The following is a 15,149-nucleotide window of genomic DNA, read 5'->3' as shown; positions in this document are numbered from 1 at the left end:
GCACCCCCACGATCCCAGCCCACACCCCCAGACCCCAGTCCTGACTCCTACATCTCCCTCACACACTCCCAACCCCCTGCCCTCCCTGACTCCTGCACCCCCCCACACACACATCCTCCCCCCACCCTGAGCACCAAATGGGAACTCCTGCACACATACACCCCACATTCCCACCTGCACCCCTCGCACCAAATGGAAGCTGCCCCAGGTAAGCACCTCACACCCCAACCTCCTGTCCCAACCCTGAACCCCTTCCTGCATCCTAACTCCTGACTAGACCCCGCACCCCAACACACTCCTGCACCCCGCTCACACACACCCTGGCCTTCCTGACTCCTGCCCCCCCCCAGTCCCCTGCCTACCCTGACTCCTGCACCACCCCGCCACATCCCCACCTGGACCCCTCACACCAAATGGGAGCTGCCCCAGGTAAGTGCTCCACAGCCCAAACCCCTGTCCCAGCCCTGAGCCCCCTCCTGCACAATAAGTCCTGGCCAGACCCCGCACCCAAATGCTTTTTTACATTTTTTTTATAAAGCACTCTTATCCCAAGCACTTCGCAATAGTTAGCTAACGGTACAAAAATGAAGCTGAGCACAGGGCCACACTAACTCTAAATCCACAACTGCTGCACGCAGGCAAACCGCATAGGGGCCAGGGCAGAAGCTGCAGTCTTGGAGAAGACCCTCCCTTGATTCCCTGCTGACCCTCAGCAGCAAGATATCTTCCATAATGATCACATTCTGTGGAAAGTGTGGGGACGGGAATGATTATCAAGCTCCTCCCACAGCGCTGGCTCTCCCCCAAGAGCCACGTGCCCAGTGTATAGCAGGGCCTAGGAAAAGTGATTTACCCTGTCCCTGTGGCTACTCGCCATTTTGGGGGTCTTGTGGCTCATATGTGCTTGCCTGGGGTCAGCTAGTTAGTGACAGGCGTGGGAGTACTCTCAGTGTTTTAAATCACTGAATCAGTGTTCTGTGTGTTGCAAACAATTCTGCTTCTGTAAAATGGGGTAGGTGGGGTCTCCCAGGACCACAATGGACATTACTACTTCCCCTACAGTGATCTTCTGGTCTGGGAAGAAAGTCCCTGCTTGCAGCTTCCTGAACAGGCCAGTGTTCCGAAAGATGTGTGCGTCATGCACCTTTTCAGACCAGCCTGCATTAATGTCTGTGAAACGCGCATGGTGATCCACAAGTGCCTGGAGAACCACTGAGAAATACCCCTTGCAATTAATATACTCGGTGGCTAAGTGGTCTGGTGCCAGAATTGGAATATGCATGCCATCTATCGTCTCTCCACAGTTAGGGAAGCCCATTTGTGCAAAGCCATCCACAACGTCACACACGTTGCCCAGAGTCATGGTCTTTTAGAGCAGGACGAGATTAATGTCCCTGCGCACTTCTATCAACACGAGTCCAACGATCGACTTTCCCACTCTGAACTGGTTAGCGACCGATCGGTAGCAGTCTGGAGTAGCCAGCTTCCACAGTGCAATCGCCACACGCTTCTCCAATGGCAGGGCAGCTCTCATTCTTGTGTCCTTGTGCTGCAGGGCTGCGGTGAGCTCATCACAGAGTCCCATGAATCTGGCTTTCCTCATCCGAAAGTTCTGCAGCCACTGCTTGTCATCCCAGACATGCATCATGATGTGATCCCACCACTCAGTGCTTGTTTCCCCGAGCCCAAAAGTGGCGTTACACTGTGGTCAGCACCTCCATGATGCCACAAGCAAGCTCATGTCATAGCTACTACGCATGGCGAGATCAATGTCGCACTCCTCTTGCCTTTGTAGTTTAAGGAATAACTCCACTGCCACTCGTGGTCAGAGCATGCAGCATACTGGTCAGCAGCCCAAAGAGGCAGGGAGTGCAATACACAAACAATTGAAGGATGGCACCAAATGTAGACGGAAGTACATGGATTGCTGGGATGTGAAGCAATGCACCACGGGGCACTGGGACAGGACCCAGAATGCCCCATGACCCCCTCCGCCTTCCCACAACTCTTAGCGGCAGAAGAGAAAGAGGTGCTTTGTGGGATAGCTGCCCAGAGTGCACCACTCCGAATACCGCCGCAAGTGTGAACATGCTATTGCGCAGGCAGCTAACAGTGTGAACACACAACAGCGATTTCCCTTCTCTGAGCGGTGCTGTAACTCCCGGCGCTGTAACGCTGCCAGTGTAGACATGCCCTAAGACTAGCCCTAAGAAAAACGGAGTAAAAGAGATTGAACATTAGAGCTGGAGACATGGACACAGCTAAGCATAATCTACAGTAAGGTCATAGACTGATAGTATTAGTACAAGATGGAAGAAACATCTCCCTGGGAGGACAGGATACAGACCCCCATACAAGATATAGGAATCATAAGATGATTCATTTAATATTTGAAGGCTCATCATGGTTTACAGTGCCCTGGGAACAGCATTTTTTTTATGGTGAATGATAAACATACTTGATCGCTCAGGCCTTTTCTTAGAAACGATTAGATAATCATTAACACAGTGGGTGCCTTTAGAAGTATTTTGAATATAAAGGCACATCTGGGAGGCAATTGTGACAGAAGGTAAGCTAGTGTACGTACAAATTGCAGATTTCTAGCAACTCCTCAGATTTGAGTGTAAGGGTGAGCATAAATATCTCATGACACCAAGAGTGAAAAGGAATTTTAATTTAGTTGACTTGCATTCCCATCAGCTAGATGTTATGCAGTGTAGTCATTATGTATCCAACTCAGTTAGGCATGTGGTTTATACTTGTGCATTGTGGTCTACTTGTATCTGATCTGCCAGGCATCTTTATGCTGTTACTTCATTATATTTTGGTTTTCTTTCATATATAACATTTTTATGTATAAAATTGTCCACACTGGTGTATACATACATAACTTAAAATTTATTTGCAGCTCTGTTGTTTACACATATAGGGGAATAACGTGTTGTGTGTCATAAACTGAATGAACTGAGTCTTGAAAACTGATTAATTCTATAGAAATAACCCCATTTACATGGAAAGGGCAAACTTCGCTAAAGCAGTTCACCAAACGTAGAAATCAGGGCTTGATGGGGAGGGAGCACGAGTGGTCTCTCCTTCAAGTGACTTCTCCCTTTAGGACTGTGTTGCTCCAAAAGTGGTGCCCTATTGAAGTGTTCTTCCTCAGCCTCATATTGGAATTAGTGACTTATCCAGATACTTATTATAGTTTCTCATTAAAATTACATACAAAAGTGAAAGGAAAAAAGGGTGCATATTAACTTGTATATTCATATCCTAATAAGCTAGTTCCGTGCTCTTCTGCAAACTCTGCAGAACCCTTTCCACGTAAGTCCCCTGTGGAGACAAAAGCAGCATTCCCCCTTTGGTGCAGGTGAGGAAAAATACACACAAACACAGCTCTCCTCTCCCCACTTATGGATCCCATCAGACAATCTGGATCCTGGTTACTGAAAAATTATTTTATGGTAAGCAAACAATTAAGGCTGTTTATGCATTTTTGTAATTTATTGAAAATCTGAAGTAGATACAAATCAAAACGCACAACTCATTACGAAAGACATAAGATATCATATTGCCTCTATAAAAATCCATGGTATGCCCACATCTTGAATAGTGCGTGCAGATGTGGTCGCCCCATCTCAAAAAAGATATATGGGAATTGGAAAAGGTTCAGAAAAGAGCAACAAAAATGATTAGAGGTATGGAGCGTCTGCCATATGAGGAGAGATTAATAAGACTGGGACTTTTCAGCTTGGTAAAAAGATGACTAAGGGGGCATATGATAGAGTTCTATAAAATCATAACTGGTGTGGAGAATAAATAAGAAAGTGTTATTTGCTCCTTCTCATAACACAAGAACTAGGGGTCACCAAATGAAATTAATAGGCAGCAGGTTTAAAACAAACAAAACAAAGCATTTTTTCACACAACGCACAGTTAACCTGTGGAACTCCTTGCCAGAAGATGTTGTGAAGGCCAAGACTATAACAGGGTTCAAAAAAGAACTAGATAAATTCATGGAGGATAGGTCCATCCATGGCTATTAGCCAGGATGGGCAGGGATGGTGTCCCTAGCCTCTGTTTGCCAGAAGCTGAGAATGGGCGAGAGGGGATGGATCACTTGATGATTGCCTGTTCTGTTCATTCCCTCTGGGGCACCTGGCATTGGCCACTGTTGGAAGACAGGATACTGGGCTAGATGGACCTCTGATCTGACCCAGTATGGTGGTTCTTATGTTCTTAACCCATTCTATGTGAATGGAGTTTAGCTATTCCTTAAATATTATTTACAAAGCATAACAGTTAAATGGTTACTTTAAAAAGTAGTGTTACAGCTAGAAATCCAATAAGTAATTTTATCCCCTAAAAATATACATAAGCAAGTGCGTACATTCTAATGCATATGAAATTACCCCCACTCAACCACGCACAAACTGCCCTACATTCTTTCCAATATTTGTGTTAAAGTGTCTGCAATGCTTTGCATATTAATAATTCTAGACTACAGGTACCAGCATCATTCTGCAGCTATTACAGGAGCATTTCATCCCAGGAGGCAATATCTTTCCCCTCCACAGTAGGATAAATTCTAGTCTCATAAATCTTTAAGCCTGTTGCAAATCACCTCTCAAAGGTATTTTCAAATCCTAGAAGGCTGAAGACCTTTGGTTTAAAATAAAATATGAATGTTAGGTCAATTCATATAGATATATGTCATCTTTATATGAAAATGAATGGGAACTAACAGAATCTTATCACCCACGTGACTTTGTTTGAAACCTTGAACAAAGGTTAGTAGAGCCTATTATATATCATGCTAAGCAGTGTCTACATTACCATTTTAGGATATTTCATCTGTGCAGTAAACAGTTTTTATCACTTGGTTAACATGAATATCATATTAACAAACAATCAAGTGTGTGCAGAGTGAGTGTTGGTTAATTTTAAATTAATTCTTTCTATTTTACTGTTCACTGAATGAGTGATGTTCTTCTGTCTGGCAAATCAAGGGCCAGATCACTACAGGAGGAAGTCTCAGCAAGGATCCCCTCAGAGAGTTCCTCACCATTGTTCTTTGTGGAGTAAAATTCAACTCCCTTCCCCCCTAAAGAATAACTGAGGGCTTGGCTACAGTTGCAAGTTATAGTGCATTAAAAGAGCCCTGGGCACACTAGCTCAGTACCCATCCACACTGGCAAGGCACGTACAGTACACAGACTCCGCGGCTGGTCCGCTCCTGGTACTCCATCTCAGCAAGTGGAATAATGTTTTGTGCGCCCCCGCTGGAGCGCCGCAGCACCAGTGTGGACGCCTTGGTCTGTCAGTGTGCTCTGATCGGCCTCCAGAAGTGTCCCACGATGCCTGTTGTAGCCACTCTGGTTATCACTTTGAACTCTACTGCCCTGCTCTCAGGTGACCAACCGTCAGAACCACCCTCAAATTCTCTGGGAATTTTGAAAATCCCCTTCCTGTTTGCTCAGCCAGGCACGGAGTGCTCTCAGTGAATCTTTCCAGGTGACCATGCCTCCACCCACCAGGTGATCCCCACTATGGAACAATGGCGAGGCGCTGGACCTCATCAGCGTTTGCGGGGAGGAAGCTGTCCAGTCCCAGCTGCGCTCCAGATGTAGGAATTACGATACCTTCGAGCAGATATCAAGGGACATGATGGAAAGGGGCCATGACCAGGACGCACTGCAGTGCAGGATTAAAGTAAAGGAGCTGCGGAATGCCTACCACAAAGCCCGTGAAGCAAACAGCCGCTCCGGTGCTGCCCCTGAGACCTGCCGTTTCTACAAAGAGCTGGACGCGATACTTGGGGCCAACCCCACCTCCACTCCGAGTACCACCATGGGCACTTCAGAGCCCAGTTCAACAAGATGGGAGGAGGAGGAGGAGCAGCAAAGCAGGAGCGAGGGTGCTGAGGCGGAGGAAGACACCCTGGAATCCCTGGATGCATGCACCAGCAGCTGTTCTCAAGCCAGGAGGAAGGTAGCCAGTCACGGCAGCCGGTGCTTGGGGAAGGACAAACACCAGAGGAGGTTCCCGGTAAGTGGTTTTATTTTGGGAAGGAAGTTATTTGGTGCAGGCTCTTGGGGTGAGGAGGGTTAGGGCTGCATGCATGCCTAGATGCAGAATAGGGCATTGGTAACTACCAACATCGTGGTAATTGGCCTCTGTGATCTCTTCAAAGGTCTCATCCAGAACTTGGGCAATGCGCTTGCACAGGTTTCTTGGGAAAGCCACTATGTTCCTTGTCCCAGTAAGGATAACTTGTCCGCACCACTGTGCCGTGAAGGGTGGGGGGGACCATTGCTGCACACAGACAAGCTGCATATGGGCCAGGGCAGAAGCCGCATTGCACTAGAAGACCCTCCCTTGCTTTCCAGGTCACCCTTAGCAGTGAGATATCTTCCAGGACGAATTCCTGTGGAAAATGTGGGGACAGTGTTCAGCATAGGGGCCCCCTGCTGCTGTTGGCTCTCCCCAAGGCACAGAAACCCAGAGGACAGTACAGCCATGAAAATCAGTCACACTTGACCCTGTGCTTACTCACCATTTTGGGGCTCCCATGGGTTGTGCACACTCACTTTGGGATGGGCAAATTATGCTATTATGTAGACTGTGCTTGCCCTTGAGTATGGGGGAATCATTGCTCTGTCTGGTGTGAACAATGCTGCCTCTGTTAAGTGTTGCGTTTTGCCTTTACAGATGCAACTTTGAGATCTCAGCCGTCCGTGTTATCACTGGCCAAAAGACTCCAAAGAATCAGAAAGGGGTCATGTAGAAGCAAGGAAGAGATGTTGCATGAAGTAATGCAGCATTCAAATAATGAAAATGGAAAAGTGCAGGAGTAGCAGGACAGTGAAAGGAGGATCCGCCAGCCGAATAAGGAGTGCTGGCACAAAAGCGCGTTGCTCCAGCAGCAAAGCATGGATCGGCTGATAAGCATAATGGAGTGCCTGGCGGACTTGATCCAGGAGCTCATAGCCATGCAGGCGGAGCACTACCATGCCTAACCTCCCCCTGCAGCCCTTGTCCCAAAACTCTTTCCCTTGTGCCCCCATGTCACCTCCAACCCACTCTCCCCAACATCCGGGTTCTTACTGCCACCAGCTGCCTCCAACACCTGTAGCTTCACCACCCAGCCCTGAAAACTACGACCCTTACCCACTGCACTCAACCCCCATCACCATGCAGTATAGCCATCCTGAAGCGCAGCACTCATTGCACAGCACTCCAGACAGGAAGGCTGAGTATGATAACAGGACATATGCAAATCTATGATTGTACCATTCCCCACCCCACCCCTTTGCCCTGTTTCCCAAGCAGTTGGGTTTCTTTTCAATAAATGGATTTTTTGGCTTTGAAAACATTCTTTATTATTGCATAAAGTAAAAGATACCTTAGCCCAGGAAAGAAACAGGCACTGCAAGTCAGGGAAGCAAACACAGATTCCTACTACCGTTGGTACCACTGCACTTCACTCCCGTGCAGGGCACCAGACATTACTGGTGGCTTTCAGCCTCAAATTGCTCCTTCAAGGCACCCCTAATCCTTGCAGCCCCATGCTGGGCCCCTCTAATAGCCCTGCTCTCTGGCTGTTCAAATTCAGACTCCAAGTCTTGAACCTCCAAGTTTTATCCTGAGTGAATTGTTCACCCTTCCTTTCACAAATGTTATGGGGGGTACAGCATGCGGATGTAACCGCGGGGATACGGTCATCGGCCAGGTCCAGCTTCCCATACAGAGAGCGCCAGCGGCCCTTTAAACAGCCAGAAGCACACTCCACAATCATTCTGCACTGGCTCAGCCTGTTGTTGAACCGCTCCTTGCTGCTGTCAACCTACTGCCCTGCCCTGTTCAGGGTTTCATGAGCCACGGCATTAAAGGGTAAGTGGGGTCTCCAAGGATCACAATGGGCATTTCGACCTCCCCTATGGAGATCTTCTGGTCTGGGAAAAAAAGTCCCGGCTTGCAGCTTCCTGAACAGGCCAGTGTTCCGAAAGATACGTGCATCATGCACATCTCCAGGCCAGCCTGTGTTAATGTCAATGAAACGCCCATGATGATCCACAAGCGCCTGGAGAACCATAGAGAAATACCCCTTCCAATTAACATACTCAGAGGCTACTGGGCTGGTGCCAGAATTGGAATATGTGTGCCATCTATCACCTCTCCACAGTTAGGGAAACCCATTTATGCAAAAGTCATCCACGTCATGCACATTACCTGGAGTCATGGTTCTTCTGACCAGGATGCGATTAATGGCCCTGCAAGATTGCATCAACATGATTCCAACGGTCGACTTCCCCACTCCAAACTGGTTAGTGACTGATCAGTAGCTGTCTGGAGTTGCCAGCTTCCAGATTGCAATAGCCACCCACTTCTCCACTGTCAGGGCAGCTCTCAGTCTCCTGTCCTTGTGCTGCAGGGTGGGGGCGAGCTCCTCACACAGTTCCATGAACGTGGCTTTTCTCATCTGAAAGTTTTGCAGCCACTGCTCGTCATCCCAGACTTGCATGACGATGTGATCCCACCACTCAGTGCTTGTTTCCCGAGCCCAAAAGCATGCCCCTAGTAGTAAGCATGTCCGTGAATGTCACAAGCAAAATCATGTCATATGCATTACTCGAGTCGATATCACTGTCACTTTGGATCATAAGGAATAACTTGACTGCCAAACGTGACGTGCTGGCAAGACTCGTCAGCATATGCCTCAGCAGTTCAGGCTCCATTCCTGCAGACCAAAAGGGAAGACAGAGCGCGCAGTACAAAAAACGTTGAAAGATGGCACCAAATGTGGATGGAAGTACAGTGATTGCTGGGATGTGAACCGATGCATCACGGGGCTTTGGGACAGGACCCAGAATGCCCCGCACCCCCTGCCCCCTTCCCACAAGCCACAGCACCAGAATGGGAAGAGGTGCTCTGTGGGATAGCTGCCCATAATGCACTACTCCCAATGCCGCTGCAAGTGCCGCAAATGTGGCCACGCCAGTGCTCTTGCAGCTGTCAGTGTGGACAGACTGCAGCGCTTTCCCTACTGTGCTCTCTGAAGGCAGGTTTAACTCAAAGCGCTCTACATCTGCAAGTGTAGCCATGCCCTGAGAGTCTATTCCCAAACCTACAGAAACCTTGTGAGGACAGGGCCATCTGTGTAGTGGCTCTGACAATATACCCCTCAGTTCACACCCTACACACCATTGTAATAATTTTTGTACAAGGCATGTCTTGTGAGGTAGCATTTTACAAACTCAATTGACTGATCAATATCATGGCAAAAGGCACATAGCAGCATTATATGTGAAGTTATAAGCTGAAATCACGACTAGAAGTATGTTTTCCAGATAAGTCTTGGGAGCTGCCAAACCAGTTCCTGAGCAACAAAAGGCAAGCTCATGCCTCAGCCAGGTATAAACAAAGCTGATGGACCATTGCCGGCTAAGTGGACATTCTTTGGCAAGAAAGGGGGAAGGGGCTAAAATCTACACCCCAGCAGAGAAACAGCATGGAGTTCCCTTCCACACACACTGCCTGTCACCTGGCTCCCAGCTGGAAATGAGAGACAGGATCATAAAAAGAAGGGAAAGACACCCCCCTCTTTCTTCCTGCCCATCACATTCACTGCATCTGAAGAGTCAAAAGCAGCTGTTGGACTCTGCGGGAGGGGCCCTGACCTAAAGAGTTTGGTCAGTAAGACTGCTGAAAACATGTGGTGAGAAAACTTTGCTTTGAATCTAATACAGTTTGTTAAGTTAGGCACCAGTAAGTGTTTTATCTTTCTTTTCCTTGTAACCATTTCTGACTTTTATGCCTCATTAGTGGTAGTCACTTAAAAATCTCTCTGTATTTGTTTTACTGTTTTATTTAATCCAGTGTGTTCAAGTTGAAGTGTCTGGGTAACTCCATTTAGGGCAACAAAAGGTGTGCATATTATTCCCTTAAAAGAATAAGACTCAGTACACTTGTACTGTCCAGGAGAGGGCTGGGCAGTACAGGACATATGTTGCTGGGGAAAAATCTGAGACTGGGGGTATGTTGGAGTCACCTGTGGTAAATTTTAAGGCTGGTAAGAGCCAAGGTGTGGCTGTCTGGCTACAGCACATCTCTACGTAGTTGGGAGTGTCCCACATGCTGGAGGTTCTTTGAGAACAGTCCAGGTTGGAGACTACGGCAGCAAGGCATTGTAAAGGGCATCCTAGGTTGCAGGGCAGGAGTGACACAGCTACTCATTGGTTTGGATTGTACCCTGGTATGTCAGAGTGGCCCAGTCCCTCTGCACCAGCTTTAGGCCTTGTAGCTTCCCCAGACTCCCTGTCAAGGGGGTTTTGTTGAAGACAATGCACAGCCCCAAAGCCATATTCTCTGCTTCAGGGGGCCAGAGGAAGTATGGGATGTGTTCCCTGGCCCACCTACAACTGCCCCAGGCCACTCATTCACCTTCTTCCATGGAATCCACACATATGGAGCACCCTCTATGTTCCAGAGAATGAACCTTCTGTACGCAGATCAGGAGAGGACACTCCAGGCCTCATTCAGCACTAATGCTTCTCTGTGTATCCGCCCAAGAATGGGTGCCGAACAAGCAAGAGGAATTCCTCCAAAGCACTGTAACTACACCCTAGTTTCTAGTTGTCCAAGCCTGCTCTTGCACTACTAGGAAATATATAGTTAGCACTGGATCTGAAGGTAGCATTACAGAATAATTTCTACTTAAATAACCTACCAACACATATGATGAAGCATTATATATAATTCACTAATAAAAGCAATTGAATTCAGTGAGTGAAATCTTGAGCAGGGAGCGCTTCTCCTCAGGACTGGAATGACTTCATCTGAACTTGAGAGTACAAACACGGAAGGACATTCCCTATACAGTGTTTTAGCATATCTGCAAAACTGTAAGGTTGAGTTTTAACAGCAGATGTATAAGAAGTTTTAATGTTTTCCTTTAGTTTAGGACTAGGTATAATTAGAGAAAGAAAATTTTCAATAGCAAATTTTATAACATCTTATTCCCTGCCCCCAATAGCATGAGTCTAATCCTACAATTTCTGTGCTGTCTGCTGAAGAGGTGCAGCGATTCCAGAGCTTTACAACTCTGTCTCTTTAAAAATAAGTGCAGCAAGAAATTATTTTTGATTAAATAACCACCTATGGAACTGGATTCAGTTATGTGGCCTTCTATCTGATGATTCTCCAGGTGGACAGGGACTGGAGTTGTGCAGAAGAAAACAGGGAGAGGCTCTTTTGCATCAATTGACATTGAACCCTTTGGTTGATAGAGTAACATTGATGGGATGCGAAGGAATTTGTGTCAGCTTCCTTAGCCAGCGTAAAATGGGAACATCCCTAGGCTCTGAGAAGGGAAAAAGAACATCCTGGAAAACTGGAAGTGGGGGCAGAAGAGAACTTGATTTTACTTGCCAAATAACCCAACACACCCAAAATCTCTTCTTTCAGAAACTATTTACAAATGTTGGAACAAATATAACTAAATTTTATACTTATGTGCATACAGTGCTTTGGCTGCATTTTCTTTTTCAAAGATGATCTGCAAAGGTGAAATAAAAATTAAGCTAAGATCACAAAGTTGCTGAATGCCTCAGCTAACCGGACTGTTGCAGGAGAGGGAACATCAGCAGAGAGAAAAGTTTTAATGTACCCGTTTGAAAAGGATACACACACACGCAGTATTATGCATGTATAAAATGCACTTCCATGTTAACTACAAATAAACCATAATGCAACATTCCAGAATGCCATCATTGATAGCGGAAGTCTCATATTCCTCTGATATGAACAACATCCCACAATTATAAGATCATCTAGACACATGGGGGAGCATCAGAAAAGAGTACCAAAAGCAAAACACTGAAGGCTGCAAATGAGAAGAGGATGACCTGATTCTTCTCTCTCTCACCTATTTTACACCACTGTCATTCCATTTATTCCATTAACATTACTCCTCATTTACATTATGGTAAGTGAGAACAGAATCAGGCCCAATAAGAACAAAAAAAAGGTCCCAGATACAATTAGAAGGTCCTATGACCTTTGTGACAGCCATTTAATTTAAGGGGACTAGAAAGGTTACCACAAGACTAGAGCTCTGCTCCTGCTCCCAATGAAGTCCACAAGACTTTTGTCATGGGAACAGGTTCACGCTCTGTATTCTGCTTGAAAATGAATGAACAACGCAACAGAAGATTAAAATCTTCATCTCTTACAATAATACAAAGCATCACTATTTTTTCTTATTTGTTTTATAATAATTGTCACTTTCCATTGTTTTGTAGATATCAGAGTACTATCAAATTATGCTCTGCTGTGCTTTCTAATGAAAGAAAAGGGACCTTTGAAAGAGTCACAGTGCAGCTATAGCCTTTCACCTCAAAAACAAAGTCAATATTCTAAACGTCATTTGCACATTGGAATATTTGCCATCTTTGGTATTTTACAATTTGTATTAAAATTTGAACAAAGGTGTTTCTAGAATTTTTTTTATTAACTCTGATACAGTACTAAATCTCGCAATGTTTTACCTTTGTTATGAAGCTATTTTTTTATTTCATAAATATAAAAAAGAGATATTGTACTTCAATGAAAAGTAGAACTGCCACTGCAAGTTAGCAGTTCAGAAAATCAGGCTTAAATTATGCATCCTACAGCATGTAATATTCCCATGTTTCACACACATTATATTAGATGTATGATAAATCATTCCACTTTGACTAAAGCTAATTTTATAACTGAAATCAAAGTTACCACAGCCTGACAATGCACTCAGCCAAGTCAGGTAACAGCACTAAAGTAGGTTTGACCAGTTATCAAAACATCACATCCAGCCAAAAAGCATCACAAGGAAAGCTAGTCAATTCTGGGTCTACCAGAAGTACACTGGATGATCGCAATTCTTCAAACACAAGATGATTTTTATATTTAAAAAAGCTTACAGGCATTTGTGTACATCTGTTCCATCCTGCTACAAAAATTAGAGGGTGGGGGGAAATCAAACATCAGGACAGAACAGATTTTCCGTTAGGTGACCCAAGTGTTTAGAGGCGAGCGCAACAGTATTTTGTGTGTGCACATGATGGGAAGTCAGTCCTGCAAGGTGGAAGCCATCCGTGACTCCCACTGACTTTGAAAGAGGAATTTAGAAAGATGAGTGTTTTAAGATTATATAGAAATTTATTCTGTCACCCATGGTAAAGTTTAGAGACAGGGAAACTTTGGTCAATAGAGCATGCTTCAAACTCCTCCAGGTGAGGGCTGCTGTAGAAAAATATTTGCCATTAGAAAGCATTTGAAATTCATCACAAAGAAGATTCTTTCCCCAGTTAATTAATATCTTGCAATAGTTGGGTGGTCTTTAATGTATTCTGCTTTTGTATGCACCACAATCTCTTACCTTGTCATTGAGTAAGACAGCAGGCAACTTTCCTCCTCAGTTCTTACTTCATCCAGAGGAAGAGATAGTCTTTCTATTTGTTTTACATTTATTGCTACAGCTAGCTTCTCCTCAGGCTAACAAAAGCCCAAATTGAATTCTTCCCCCTGTTCCCCCTCCTGCTCTGTTTCTGTGCCACAGGCTCTTCACCAAGAGTCTGCACAAGCGGGTGTCCTTTGACAAAGTGCAGTGAGGAGTGACTATCTACCAGCACCAGGAACTTCAGCCTTAAGGCCACCCCAAAAAGAAGCATTTAGCCAGACCTCATGCCCTCTATGCTTCACTGCCCAAGGCCACCTCCTGTTCTACTTCCTAGGAATCTTCATCCTTTCCAAGATTATACTCCCACCCCAAAATAAACAAACTTTCCCCTACCTAGGATAGTTTCTCCAGCCATCCTGTTCTCATTGAGTTTCCTTCTAAAGTAATCCAATTTGTATGGTTATCCCCAGCTTTATTACTCCCAGCCTATCACTAGTCTGAAGAAAGGGAACTCCCTAAACACAACCCACCTCCTTCCCAGCATGCTTTGCCTCAGAGCCTGCAACTCTTATCAGCCTTTGGAACTACAAATCCCAGTATTCCTCTGAACTGGCGCCAGGAACAGGTTAGAAGTTGATCCAAAACCTGATTTAAGGAGCTAGCATATCCTGTTGTATTTGGGAGTAGTATCCCTTTGGGGAGAAATGAAGGAAGGATCTGGTTTTCTTTTGGTATTTATAGGTAGAGATAGGTGTGAGCCAAATGTCGCAGCTGAATATCCGCAAACTTTGGATTTGTACTTCAGGCCCCTTCTTCAGTTAAGGTCTGGCTATTTAAGAAGTTATATATTGCCATAAGGACTAAAGGTCAGATTTAAAGAACAATATTTCTAGTTTGGCTTTTGGCTGTGGGGACCTTTGAAAGTCTCGCTGAAAGAAAGAAAGAAATTACAGTGGGGCATGACTAGGCAAGAGCACAAACAAGCTGATACTGTAAGGTGCTGAGCAGCCCCTGAGAAGTGTTGAAAGTGAGAGCAGGCCTGTCCAATTAGCTCCAATCTAGTAGCAAAAGAGGGCTTGGAGAGTCTCTCCTGAAGGTCATGAGAGTGTCTAAAGTTGGGGAGGGAGTTTAGGCTTATTTTTGAATGTCTGGTTACTCTAAAGAGAGAATAAGTTTTGATGTATATAGTGTGTGCTCTCTTCAGAGTAAGGTGAGAGCCCTATTATATCAAGTGTTTAGTGATTTAAGTTTTTACTCCCAACCCAAAATGAGATAGTTACAGTGAGCAAAGGCAGCAGTTGCCTACACCCCATGGAACCCTCTCTGAAGTCAATTAGTTGAGAACTCGCTGGTAATTGTTGCTGCAAATACTGTGTGACAGATAATTTTCTAATGAGTACCTAGGAAACTGATAAAGAGCCGTATGGGTGCTGTAGGAGACACTGTCTGAAGAAAAACATCTCAGATTTTAAAAAAAAAAAAAAATCCTGTTCACTCAAGACCCTCATCCACTCTTGGTCAGCCTTACCTATTACAGTAATTCCTCACTTAATGGTGTAGTTATGTTCCTGAAAAATGTGACTTTAAGTGAAACTATGTTAAGCGAATCCAATTTGCCAAGAAGGATGAAGGTAAATGGGCGGGGGGGGGGGGGGGTTAGGTTCCAGGAAAAATTTTTTTTGCCATACAGTACAGTACTGTAGTTGGGAGG

General features: G+C 45.3%; 1 protein-coding gene across 1 annotated transcript in view; it reads right to left on the bottom strand.

The window, feature by feature from the left end:
* Positions 1 to 14,964, bottom strand: part of APBA2 (amyloid beta precursor protein binding family A member 2) — a 207,267-nt gene extending 192,303 nt beyond the window's left edge. The window contains exon 1 of the mRNA XM_043523427.1: positions 13,418 to 14,964. The gene's annotated coding sequence lies outside the window, so the exon portion shown is untranslated. The remainder of the gene's footprint in view (positions 1 to 13,417) is intronic.
* Between the last annotated feature and the right edge of the window lie 185 nt (positions 14,965 to 15,149).

This window comes from Chelonia mydas, chromosome 10 (genome assembly GCF_015237465.2).
Source record: "Chelonia mydas isolate rCheMyd1 chromosome 10, rCheMyd1.pri.v2, whole genome shotgun sequence".
Taxonomy (NCBI): domain Eukaryota; kingdom Metazoa; phylum Chordata; order Testudines; family Cheloniidae; genus Chelonia; species Chelonia mydas.
This window is presented reverse-complemented; position numbering and strand designations above follow the sequence as displayed.